General features: G+C 40.0%; 1 protein-coding gene across 3 annotated transcripts in view; it reads left to right on the top strand.

Moving 5' to 3' along the window:
• TCAF1 (TRPM8 channel associated factor 1) overlaps positions 1 to 13,069 on the top strand; it is a 46,527-nt gene continuing 33,458 nt past the window's right edge. The window contains exon 1 of one of the 3 annotated variants that reach the window (XM_070424085.1): positions 1 to 136. The gene's annotated coding sequence lies outside the window, so the exon portion shown is untranslated. Of the gene's footprint in view, positions 137 to 9,973; positions 10,139 to 12,007; positions 12,184 to 13,069 lie in introns of those variants that run through there. The other 2 variants (XM_070424086.1, XM_070424084.1) reach the window with 2 other exon arrangements.

The raw sequence follows: 13,069 nt of genomic DNA, 5'->3' as shown, positions 1-13,069 counted from the left end.
TCCACCTCCCAGGCCTTGTCCGCAGCTCAATCCTTTTCTCTGCTGAGAAGCTCTTTTCCTTGGGAACTGCCGCTGCCCTCTTTTAGCCAGTCTTCTCTACCCACTACCCGCGCTGCAGGGTTCAGCGGGACAACCGGTGAGTGGGGGTCAGAGATAAATTATGGACCACGAGAGGCCTGGAGCTGTCACAGGCCAGCCAGCGCAGGTAGTGGGCGGGAGAAGAGAGATGGGAAAGCCCTGGGAGGCTATCTGTGCGCTTGTGGGGGTCAGGGGAGTTAGTGGGGCCTCTGCATGTCCCAGATGGGAGGGTGGCAGAGGTGTTCCGCTCAGGATTCCTCGTTGTTATCTCTGGGATCCTTCTCTGGTGTCTCCCTGTAGCTCGGCCTCTATTTCCTTCTTGCCACATCGTTATTCACCCTTGCTCATCTGGAGGCGTTTACCCACTATTTTCTTGTGCTCCACAGGAGCCATTGTGATTTGAGCTAAAAAGAACCATGGATTGAGGCGATGTCACCTCCTGTGGCTTGTTTTTGAATTATTAGAGTATAGCCTGCCTCTTCATAATCCTCCCCCACCCCCTCCCCAAGGTTAAAGTCCTCACCTATCCGAGAACTGTACGTGGGGCCCCAGAGTGTAGTAGTGGGGGAGGGAGGTGCAAGGTACGGAGGGATGGCGGTGAGAGTGGGTGCAGGGAATCTTATGGAATATTTAGTCTGGAATGCATTTGGCCTTCAGGTAAGTGCTGAATTATACAGTTACCAGATAAACAGCCATTGAGCTGGCCTCTGAGTTGATTCAACCCGCAATGGAGGGAGAACTCCTTAAGTAAGGAGAAAATGATTTACCAATGGGACAGTCATGGAAACTATTGGAAGAAATGCAGATTTAACTAGACATAAAAGACAGAATATCTGTCTAGCTGACCATCCATCCTTTTATACTCCAAACTATTTACTTGTCAATTGATTCCATTTCAATACAGTAGTCCCTATCTTCCATTCTGTGGTTTCAATTACCTGTGGTCAAACCACGATCTGAATAGAAAACCATGATCTATTAAATAGAAAATTCCAGAAATAAACAATTTTAAATTGCATACTGTTCTGAGTATCATGATGAAATCTGGCACTATCCCTAGCCTTCTCAACCAAAATGCCTTGACCAAAAGATCACCTCAGGTATCATGGTACTTGTGTTCAAGTAACCCTTATTTTACACATCAATTCTTTGCAATATGGGCCTCTTGCTTCCCCCCCGGCCCCCTCCTCCAGTAAAGGCAGAGAGAGAACATGAAAGCCAGATTCTTTTGTAACCTAATCTCAAAAGTGACATCCCATCAGTTTGCTATCTGTTCATTAGAAGTGAATCACTAGTTTCAGTTCACACTCAAGGGGAGAGGGTTATACAGAGCAGGGTTTACTGGGGGCCATATTAAAGGCTGCCTACTACAGGGCATATTAACAAGTAATGTCTTCTAACATTCTCTTACATGACTTCTGGGTCACATGGGCAAGAGTTTCCCTGGAGTATACACCAAGGCATTGAATTACTGAGTTATAAGATTTGTATATGTTCAACATTATTAGGTTATTTCCAAGCTGTTTTCAAATGTTGAGCCAGTCTGCACTCCTTTCAGCAATAGATGAGAGTTCCTGTTGTTCTACATACTTGTCATAACTTGGTATTATGAAATTTCATTTTTAGCCAGTCTGGCAGGAGTGAAATAGCATCCCCTTGTGATTTCCATTAGCATATCTCTGATAAGTAATGAAGTTGACCATCTTTCCATACATATGTTGATAAGCTGTAGTGCTTTCTCTCTGATAATTCTGGGCTTTGTGTGTGTGTTTTCTCATTTTCATATTGGGCTGTTTGTCTTCTTCTTATTGAGTCATTGGAATATTTTCTTTTAATATATGTGCTGCCCAAGCAAGCACTGGAATGCTTTCTTTATATAAACTGAATGCTAATTAATCCTTTGTAAGCAATATATGCTGGAAATATCTGCTTTAAATTTGGTGCTTAGCTTTTCTTTCTCTGTATGTCTGTCTCTCTCAATGAACTAAGTTTTGAATTTTTATTTTAAGTGACTTTCTTTTATATTTTTTTTTTAGAAAAATAATTTCTCAAGGTAGTAAATTGATTTTACTATATTTTCCTCTAAAAGATTTTATAGTTTTGCATTTGGCAATTAGTCTTATTCCACCTGGAAATTGATTGTTATATTTTCTATTCCATATGGGTAATCAATTGTCCATCACCAGTGAGTGATCAGCATGAATCGAGTTTTTCATATATGCATAAATTTATTTTAAGCTCCTTATTCTCTTTCATTATCTATTTGTTTAACTGCACCAACACTAAAATTAGTTTTAACAACAATAGTTTTATAATTCTTGAAAGATTCTCCCACCTCTTTCTGATGTTTTAGCAATTCTTGGATCTTTGATCCTCCATATAAATATTTAATTAACAAAACAAGAAACAAGCAAACAAACAAACCTGCTAGAATTTAGATTGGTATTGAATTAATTCTATATAACAATTTGAGGAGAAATGGCCTCTTTAAGATGTTGAATCTTTACTCCTATGAGCTTGGTATATACTGCTATTTATTTAGCTCACCTTTAATGTTTTTAAGGCTTTGTAATATTTTTCTCATTGCTTTCCTTTTTCTCGTTTTTGTTAAACTTATTTACACATACATTATTTTTATTGCTATTGTAAATGATTTATTTTATAAAAATTATATTTTGTACCTTATTATTGCTGGTGTGTAGAAATCTAATTGCTTTTATATATTGACTAGTGTCCTGGTGCACAGATTCGTGCACTCTGAAAGGAAATTAATTGGGAGAAATATTTTAATATTGCTATTCACCCTTTCTCTATAATAGAAGTATCAAGCAAATTCATGATCAACAATGACAGATCGAAACACACGTGTGCAATTGGCACCAGCGAGAGCTTTATATGTATCGCACATGTGCAAGTCAACTTAGCTTTTTATATATATAGAATAAACTTGCTTAATTAGACCTGCTTTCTGATGTAGCTAAACTTTTTCCAGCACAGTGAAGCACCCCAACTTCTCTTTCAGGTAATTATCAGCAACACAGCAGTAAATATCAACATGAAGCAGATTATTATTGTAGATCATGCAAGGAGAACAAAGGGTAAAATATTTAGCTGTAGCAGTGTTTGACTATATTCTGCACAGTGAGAAAACCTGAAGTCATTTTCAAGTTCCACCATTTCTTACTTTTTTTCAGTCGGGTCAAGTTTCTAAACTTTCTAAATCTCTGTTTTCTGGCTAATGAAAAGAAAATAGGGTTCTACCAAGTCTCCTATCTACCTACTCCAGGATTTCTGTGAGGATCAAATGAGATGAGGCACGTGAAAACACTTCAAAACATTTGGTTAAATTGTAAAATGTTTGCACCTGGCTATAAAGCAAGTCAGGTTATTGGGCTGAACAAACTCCAAGGAGGCTAGTCGCTAGGGAGAGGAAGCCGGGCATTGCTACGTGATGTCATTACCTGGCACCCACAGCGACTGTTTCCAGGTTGGGCTGGGCTGGGCTGTGTTGGCTCTGATTTGGTGGGGTGTCGCGTTGGGGTGGTGGCAGGTCCTGTGTCCCACTTGGGGGAAGCTGAGTGTTGGTTTGTAGGCGCCAGGTCCATGGTGCCATTTATTTTTTAAATGGCCAGTGTGCATCATGGCAGCTCCTGTGTTGAAAGTCTGCCCCCTGGTGGTCAGTGCATGTCATAGCTACCTGTTGGACAGACAGACAGCTTTCTATATATATAGATTATATGTCAAACTTGATAAACTCCATTCATTAATAATTCTAAAATTACCTATAGAGTCTTTCAGATTTGCTACATAAGTGGTCATATCATCTAAAAGTAATGATAGTTTATTTCTTCCTTTCCAGTCTTTATAACTTTAATTTTTTTCTTTTATTGTCTTAGTGCATTGGCTAGTACATCCAGTATAATGTTGAACAAAAGCAAGGACAGGCATCTTGTTTTATGCGAAAAATAATAAAGATTTCACCATGTCAACTTTCAATATTGCATTCAATATGATTATTTTATAACTGAATCATGTCCAGAACTTTTATTGCCCAGATCAATGTCAAGAAATTTTTCCCTATGTTTTCTTCAAGTAGGTTTACAGTTTCAGGTCAAATGTTTAAGTCTTTAATGAATTTGAGTTAATTTTCATATGGTGAGGTAAGAGTTCAATTTCATTTTTCTTCATATGGGTATTTAGTTATTCCAACACCATTTATTGAAGAAACTATCCTTTCCCCAATGTGTGCTCTTTGCACCTTTGTTAAAGATCAGCTGAATATGAATGTGAGGGTTTAGTTAGGGGCTCTCTTCTGTTCCACTGGTCTATAAAACTCTTTCTATACAAGTACCATACTGTTTTGATTACTATAGCTTTGTAGTATTGAAACAAGGCACTGTGATGCCTCAATTATTCTTCTTAAGTTTTCCTAGGCTATTTGAGCACTTTTGTGCTTCCACATGAATTTTAGGATTTTTTTGTAATTTCTGGGGACAATGCCATTGGAGTTTTGATAGGGTTTGCATTGATCTGCAGATAGCTTTGGGTAGTATAGACATTTTAACATTATTAATTCAAACAATCTATGAACATAGAATATTCTTTATTTATTTGTGTCTTTGGTTTCTTTCATCATTTTTTATAGTTTTCGGTGTACATCTTTTACCTCCTTGGTTAAATTAGTTTCTAACTATTCCATTATAAATAGGATTATTTTCTTAATTCTCTTTTTCAATATTTTGTTTTTGGCGTATGGAAATCCAACTGATTTTTTATATTAATTTTGTATTCTGCAACCATATTGAATTTGCTCATTAGTTCTTACAGGTTTTTTGGTAGAGTCTTTAGGGTTTTCAATATACAAGATCATGTCATCTGCAAACAGAGATGATTTAACTTCTTCCTTTCCATATGGAGGCTTTTTATTTCTTTTTCTTACCTAATTGCTCAGGGTAAAACTTCCATTACAATGTTGAAAAGTAGTAGTAAGAGTGGGACTTCTTGTTTTGTCCCTGATCTTTAAGGAAAAGCTTTCAGCTTTTCACCTTTGAGTATGATGTTAACTGTGGGCTTGTAATATATGGCCTTTATTATATTGAGATACATTTCTTGTATATCCAATTTGTTGAGAGTTTTTGTCATAAATGGATGTTGTATTATGTCAAATTCTTTTTCTGCATCTACTGAGATGATTACTGTATGATTTAATTCTTCATTCTGTTGATGTACTTACTATGCACATTTGTTGATTTGCAGATGTTGAACCTTCCTTGCATTTCTGGAATAAAGCCCACTTGATCATGATCTATGGTTCTTTTAGTGTACTGTTGAATTCAGTTTGGTAATATTTGTGGAGGATTTTTACTTCTATGTTCATCAGGGATGTTGGCCTATAATTTTTTTCTTGTAATGTCCTTTGTCAGGGTAAGGGTAAGGCTCAAACAATGGAATAACTTTAAAAATAGTTTATCTTTATTAACGCTCATCTTGCAGCTGTGCTGTTATTATTATCTATTTATTTTATTTTTGTATGATTTTATATCTCATAAACTATTATATTTATTTAAACAGTCAATTTTAACACATTTGCCCATGTATTTACTCTTTCCAGTATTCTCTATTCTTTCATATAGTTTTTGGCTCCTATCTGGGGTAAATTTCCTTAATTCCAAGGAACTCCTTTTTGTAGTTCTTATACTGTATTGCCAACAAATTCTTTCAGCTTCTGTCTACCTAAATTGTCTTTATTGTGCCTTTATTTTTGCTGTGCATAGAATTTTAGGTTGTCGGATTTTATCTTTCTTTTTTTTTTTAAACAATTCACTGTGTTTTAGTTCCATTATTTCTTTTGAAAAGCCAACTGTATTATTGTTCATTTGAAAGTATCCTTTATATCTGACTAATTTTCAATTTCCTCTCTGAATTTGGTTTTTAGCAGTTTGACTATGATGTAGGTATAGTTTTCTTTGTATTTATTCTACTTAGAGAATGTAGAGTTTTTCCATTTGAGTTTTGATGTTTTTTTATCCCTTCTTGGACTTTAATTACCCACAATTCATAACTGTTTACCATATATCATAATTCTATTATGCCCTTTCTATATCATTCCATCTCTTTGTGCATCATCCTTTCTTCCTGTGTTATTTTTGGATAAATTTTATTAAACTTTGTTACTGTTCACCAATTCTCTGGTCATTTCTATCTAATATGCTTTTAAAGCCAACTACAGAATTCCTGATTTCAATTATTATTTTTTTATTTTTAAAGTTTTCATTTTACTCTTTTCTGAATTTTAAATCTATACTGAAGTTCTCCAGCCTTTTTTCTGTTATATGTGAACATATTATTCACAGTTAACAGAAAGTCAGTTCCTGTCTAAGAACTCAAGTGTCTGAACCACCTGTGAGTCTGTTTTTATTATCTGTTGTTTTCCTGAGTTCTTGGCAATTGATCCTAATTTTTAGTCTCCCTCTAAATTTTCAGTTGGATGCAGTATGTCATGAATAAAAATTATAAAGTTCTGGTTGATGTTATTTTTTAAAACAAAATTTTTTTCAGGGGTAGGGGCAAGATAAAGTACCAGCAGATTAATTTCACACTATCAAGGGCTAGTTTTACACTTTCTTAAACTGGTCCACTTAAGTTTTTTCCTTTATCCAAGAGCATAGTCCTTATTCCTAAGGTGTCATTCTTATTCATACACTGTGGAATTTCTCATATCTCAACTGAAAGTAGAGTGTGTTGATAAGAATCATTTACTTCGGTGGAAGCTGACCTCCACTGCTTTATTCCCAGAACAGTGCAACTGCTGAAATGACTGTTCAATTGTTTTAGCATTTTAGCCACTATTTTCTGCAATTGCAGTGGAGGGTGGGGGGTAAGGGGGTGGGGGAGGGCCTCCCTGTGCATGCCTAGCTTTGGAGACAGCCAGTGACTTAAGAGGAATTTATACATAGATTTTTAGATTCACCTCTCTGAGATTTCTTCTTCTGTAAAGTTTTGTGCTTTGAGCTCCAGTGGTTTGGTAATCTGAAGCCAGTCAGACTGACACTTTCCACTTGGCCTCAGGTACCCTGCACTGTGAACTGGAAAATGCCCAAAAGGAAAAAGCCATAGTGAATGTGGAGTTCATGTCTTATTTTCCTTCCCTCAAGATCAGAACTTTTCAAATCCTACTTGTGTTGTTGGCTCTTCAGAATCTTCCATTGTTTCCTATATTTTATTCAACTTTTATTGCTATTTTCAGCAGGAGGGTTTTTCCAAACAAGGTATTCTCTCAGGGCCAGCATTGGAAGTCTCTCACTGTTTTAGCTCACATCTCAGATTATCAAAGATTATTTTATTTCTTCTTGAGCTACATCCTTTAGAATTTATTCAAAGCAGACCTTTTATAATAACACTTCAGTATTTGTTGGTCTGAAAATAAAATTTTAAGAATCTTACGATAGAAGACAGTGCCAGGGTGCCCTATCAGTGAGAAAGTAGGAAGGGTAGCACTTGGGTAGCTTCTGGTTTTAGACTATATGGCTGGTGCTGCTTTGAACATGTCTTTTGGTGGCATGTGTATATATAAATTCTATTGGGTATATAAATAAGAGTGAATAGCCATGTTTGTTTGTTTTTCAAAATGATTTTTGTAACATTTTTAAAATATGAAATGTCTAAAGAAAAAAATTACTGGTCTACCTTCCCCACTTCCTGAAGTCACTAAGTATGTCCTTATTTTTCCTGTTAGGTAGACATAAACAAACAAACAAAAAAAACAGAATCAGCCCTGGATTGTGTGGCTCAATTGGTTGGGCACTGTCCTGTGTACCAAAAGGTTGCCAGTTTGATTCCCCATTAGGGCATGTGCCAGGGGTAGCAGGCTCGATCCCCAGTAAAGGGAGTGGATTGATGTTTCACTCTCACATGCATTTTTCTCTCTTCCTCTCCCTCTCTCTCTCAAAAAAAAAAATCAATTAAACAAATATAATCATAGTTTTTCACTGAAAATATAGATTGAAAGCATTCCTCAAGCTCATCCACATAATATTTTGTAGTATGATTTTTAATAAAGTGTTCATTCATGCCTATGTTGCTGAGTATTTACACAACTTAATATTTTAAAAGTCATTTCAGTACTTTAAAGATTTCATGGTAGTCTCTATTACTCAGGGCAGAAACTGGAAAGAAAAACAGAAACTCTAGAGGAATTATAAATAGGGAGTGAGAGAGGATTTAAAATTGAGTTACTAATGTTAAGTCTGAAACAGAGAAAGAGAGGAAAGAACCCACTGAAATTTGGGGAGATATAGAAAGAAAAGGTTTAAAGGAGAAAATTAAAGGAGCACAAAGAAGAGGAAAAAACTTTCAATACAGGAAATTTGTAATTTAATAAGTTTCCTACATCAAGTTGCTGTATGTTTTTTTCTTTTTTTAGATATATTTTTATTGATTTCAGAGAAGGGAGAGGGAAAGGGAGAAACATAGAAACATCAATGACGAGAGAGAATCATTGATCGGCTACTTTCTGCTCGCCCCCTCCTGGGAATCGAACCTGCATCCTGGGCATGTGCCCTAACTGGGAGTGGAACCATGACCTCCGGGTTCATAGGTCAACGCTCAACCACTGAGCCACGCCGTCCAGGCTGTTTTTTGTTTGTTTGTTTGTTTGTTTTTTGAGGAGTGATCCTAGGATTACCTTCCTCAGCACATCCATCTATTTTGACCATCAATCCATCAAGAGGACATTACAAAGCACCTGTTCATGGCTACATGAAGTGGAGAATCAAAAGAAGGAAAAAACACAGTTCTTGGCTTATGCTTACTCTAGTTTGAGGATTGTAATGAAATCCTCAAGTAATTACAGGATGTGATTCTCTATCCCCTTTACCACTGAATCCACATTCCCATGCACGGTCCAGCCTAGACACTGTTTTGTGGTCGGGAGAAAGCTTTTTAATGATCTCTTCATAGGGTCAGTTAGGAACTCTGAGAACAGAGGCCAGAGAGATGATTGGTGAGGGGTGAGGAAACAGGAGAATGTCCAGAGACCACACAAATCTTTCAGGGCTTTGGGGCCAACCATAGAAAGGGACAAATGGTTTTCTCCCAGGATCTAAACTTGAGCTCACAAAGCTAGATGAGGAGACACTGGTTCAAGGCAGGACCTGCTCAGGCATAAAGCCCGGTCCTGGCTCACAAGTCAAGTGCTGGGTTCCACTTTTACTTGATTAAAATGAGTCAGGACTAGGAACAAAGTTCAAGAAGCCCACACAAAGAGAGAAATCATATTTATGGAGTGGACACTACCAGCTGTGTGAGCAAGAATATTTTACCTATTTTTAGTTGATTAAATTTATCTATTTTTCTCACAAAATAATACATACTAATACTAAAACTTTAATGAGGTATATGAAGAAAAATACTTATAAGTAAGCTACTCTTTCCTGTCTGATGTACTGATTCTAATAGTTTGATGTAGGGTTTTCATATAATTTCTATATTTATATATGTATATAAAATATTTTTAGAGTTTTTGTACACAAATGCAAACTTCATTTTATTAACACATTAAATGTTTATTTAAAATGAGTATAAATATAGCCCAACATCTGGCAAATATATAGAGATATGACTCATCCTTGCAAATAGCTGTGTATTGTTTTATATAAAGATTTATCATAATTTATTACCCACTCCCTTGTTAGTAAATAGTCTCACGGGTTTATTTTTCAACGATTTACCCTCCCACACCCCTGGTGCAGGCGCCAGTGTCTCCATCCTAGATTTGAGGCTGCACCTTGATGCAGAAACTGACACAAAGCGAGGCCACTGCAGTCGGGAGAGGTGGGGGCGACCAGGCTCCGCCCCCACCGCCAGGGCTGCCAATCAGCTCCCAGGAAGGCCCCCTCCTCTCCCCACTCTGCACCACAGACCACCTCCCCGACCAGGCTCCCAACGCCGCCGCCACCAATATTCTAATCCCCAGGCTGTCTCTCCCCTCTCCTCGTCACATCTCTGCAGTGGAGTCCCTTCCCCCTCCTAAGTAGCAGGTGTGGAAATTTCTGGATAACCGGTGAGTCTTGTTCAGTAATGGTTTCGGGAACCGGAGCAGGCCCGGGCGCACCGACCGAGTCCAGTGGTCCAGGGTGGAAGAGGGAGGGGAGGGCCGGGGCCGGGGGAGCACTGGGGAAGGGGTGCCTGATGGCCGCGGAGGTGGTCAGGTTTGGGGCCTGAGACCCCTGGGGCCTACGGAAGCAGATGTTTTCCAAAGATTACCTGCGTTTTCTCCGTGTCAGTTTCTGCGTTTTTCTACTGCGATGGTTCTTAATTATTGCGTGCTGTATTCTACAGGACCCTAACTATCAGGAGTCTGATATATCCCTGTATCAGAGGCTGACATTTGCTTCAGCTGTGTGTGTGTGTGTGTGTGTGTGTGTGTGTGTGTGTGTGTGTTCCTTTCTGAGAAACAAAGCCTGACAAGTAAGATCTTTTGCCCCCACCAAATCTCATGTCCCCTTCCTCAGAGGTAAGTCAGGTGCTATCCTTCCCATGTATATACGCGTTTTTTATTTTTTTCTAAAACTCAGCATTTTGGGGTTCTACCTTTTGGTGCTATTAGTCATAGCATTTCAGACCTGAAAGGGACTTAGCAAGCAAGTGGCCAGCCCACCTTGTTTATCTGAGAACCCTCAGCCCTGGAGAATATCAAGGACCTGCTCACTGTCAATCATGTGGTCCCGCACAGACCAGGATCCTGAATTCGGGTTCTCTTGATTTCTCTTTCTGGTATTTTCTCTGTGTAAACCCTGCCACTGAGCTCACCTACCCACATTCCCCTGTTGATTATTGTTTATATGAGTCAATTTGGGGAAAAGAGGTTGAAGGGAGATGGGGAAAGGGAATATGACTTCAATTGGAACCAAAACCTTTGTCAGGATGAAAAAGATATGCATTTTCCTGAGACATGAAATATTGATTCTTAGGATGACCTGAAGATTTTTTTTTTTACTTCACAATCATACAGACTTACTATCTGCCAGATAGTGATTGAAGAAATTTACAAATCTACTCACCTAATTCAAACCTTACAATAAATCTGTAATATAGGTACTCATTTCATCCTCCCCATTTTACAGGTAATAACACTGAGGCATAAAGGAATTAAGTAAATTGCTCAAAGTCACTCAGCCCATAAAATGCAGCCCTGGGGTCTGAATCCTGGCCATCTGGTGAAAGTCTGGGCTTCTAACCACCATACTACCCTGACTTCACAGGCTAGAAGTAGCACCTGAGCCAGGTGAAGTCACCACACTAAGTAGGAACTTGCAATTTATAGAAGGGAGGACATCTGTCAACGGATCATTACCAGGACTTACAAGAAAGAAATAGGGTTTGAAATGTACACTGAAGAATAAATTTTAGCTACCTGTTGTTTGAAATATATTATTTTTGATTTACAAAAGTAACATATAACAATGCAAACAATGTAGTGCTATATAAAAGCTGCCCTTCCCAGTTCCTCTGGTTAAACAGTATTATCACATAGAGATGTATCCTTCCCTTCTCCCACCATAATACAAATATGCACAGGGCTGTTTTTATTATAAAAATGAAAGCATACTAAATAATTTCTACAGTTTTTATTTTTCCCTTGGAAATACTTCAAGTACATTCCTCCCACTGAATGGAGATCTGAACTCTTCATAAGAATTGAATAATATTCCATAGAATGTGTCCTATAGTTTGTTCAGCTTTTCCGTATCAGTGAATAGTGAGAGAAGTTTATGTCTTGAATAAAACGGCCGATCCCACTGCCACCCGAATGGGAGCCGCCGCCGTAGTGTCCAGCTGACAGGACCGGGACACAAAGAAGAGCTGTCCACTGCCAGGCGCCGCCCCTCGGGCTTGATCCCGCCCTGGAGGAAGTGGGGAGGAGGAGACTGCTCGGGAACCCCTCCTCTGCTCCCGCTCCATCTCCTCCGCGCTCTGCTCTCCTCGCCCCGGCGCTCCGGGCAGAGAAGACCCTTCCCCCTGCACCGCGCGCGCCCTCTGCATCCAGCGCTGCTTCCCCCACCCCACTCTCCCCAGCCGCCCGGTTGTAAGTTGCGGGGCGACCAGGTGAGTGGCCCTCTTCGAAAGCCCGCAGGCCCGAGGAGGGCCGGTAGCGGCGGATGGGCCTGGGTCTGGGGGAGGACGGTGCGGGAGGCCTAGGAGGCTGCTGGCGGACCTGCGTGAGCCCAAACCGGGGACAGATGTCTCGCTGTTTGTGTCGCAGTCCTGTTCGCGATTGTTCTCTGCTCACGGGCTCTGCGTCGCGCCTGCCGCAGTGCTCCTCCGGGCCCTGATGTATGATGTTTGTTTACCTGCTTTGTGTCGTTGAGTTATGCACAAGCCTGAGCTAGAGGAAAAGCATCTAATTCAAAGCTTTAGGGGATGAGAACACCGTGGCCCAGGGAGGAGGCTGGGCTGGCTCCGAGTCACACAGGTGGCTGGTGACAGAGCATCACTTCTGCCCTACTGCCCTTTGATCTTTACCAACACCTTGCCTGGGACCAAGATCCCTCATCCACTAGCACAGGTCCCCTGGAGCCTGGAATGTGTGGAAGAGGGGCCACTGGTCCCTCCCAAACCTCAGCGCCAGCGGGCCTGCAGAATTCCCTGCCAACCCCAGCTTTTCCTCTCTGCGCCACTCCTCCCCTACCTAAGGCCCCCTCCACTCCTCTGACGTCACTGACTTGCTCTTTGTGGACTGGCTCTGGGCCTGGGAAGGAAAGTCTGGCCTGGGTGAGGGCCTGCAGAGGAAGTGGAGGAGAGGGATCACACACCAGAGCTTAGTAGTGACAGCCCCTGGGACTGTAGACCGCCCCTGTCCAGCACTGTGCATTTGGTAGAACACCCTCTGAGACAGTGTGATCGACAGCTAAGAAGCAGCAGCACCAGAATTTTTAAAATACAAAACAGGCCTTCTCCCGCCTGGGCTAGTGGTCCTCCATTTTGCTGTTCA

The sequence above is a fragment of the Myotis yumanensis genome, unplaced genomic scaffold (genome assembly GCF_028538775.1).
Source record: "Myotis yumanensis isolate MYYU_CA2020_CCGP unplaced genomic scaffold, mMyoYum1.0.hap1 SCAF_9, whole genome shotgun sequence".
Classification (NCBI taxonomy): domain Eukaryota; kingdom Metazoa; phylum Chordata; class Mammalia; order Chiroptera; family Vespertilionidae; genus Myotis; species Myotis yumanensis.
The sequence above is the reverse complement of the archived record's forward strand: the minus strand, read 5'-3'. Positions and strand labels throughout refer to the sequence as shown.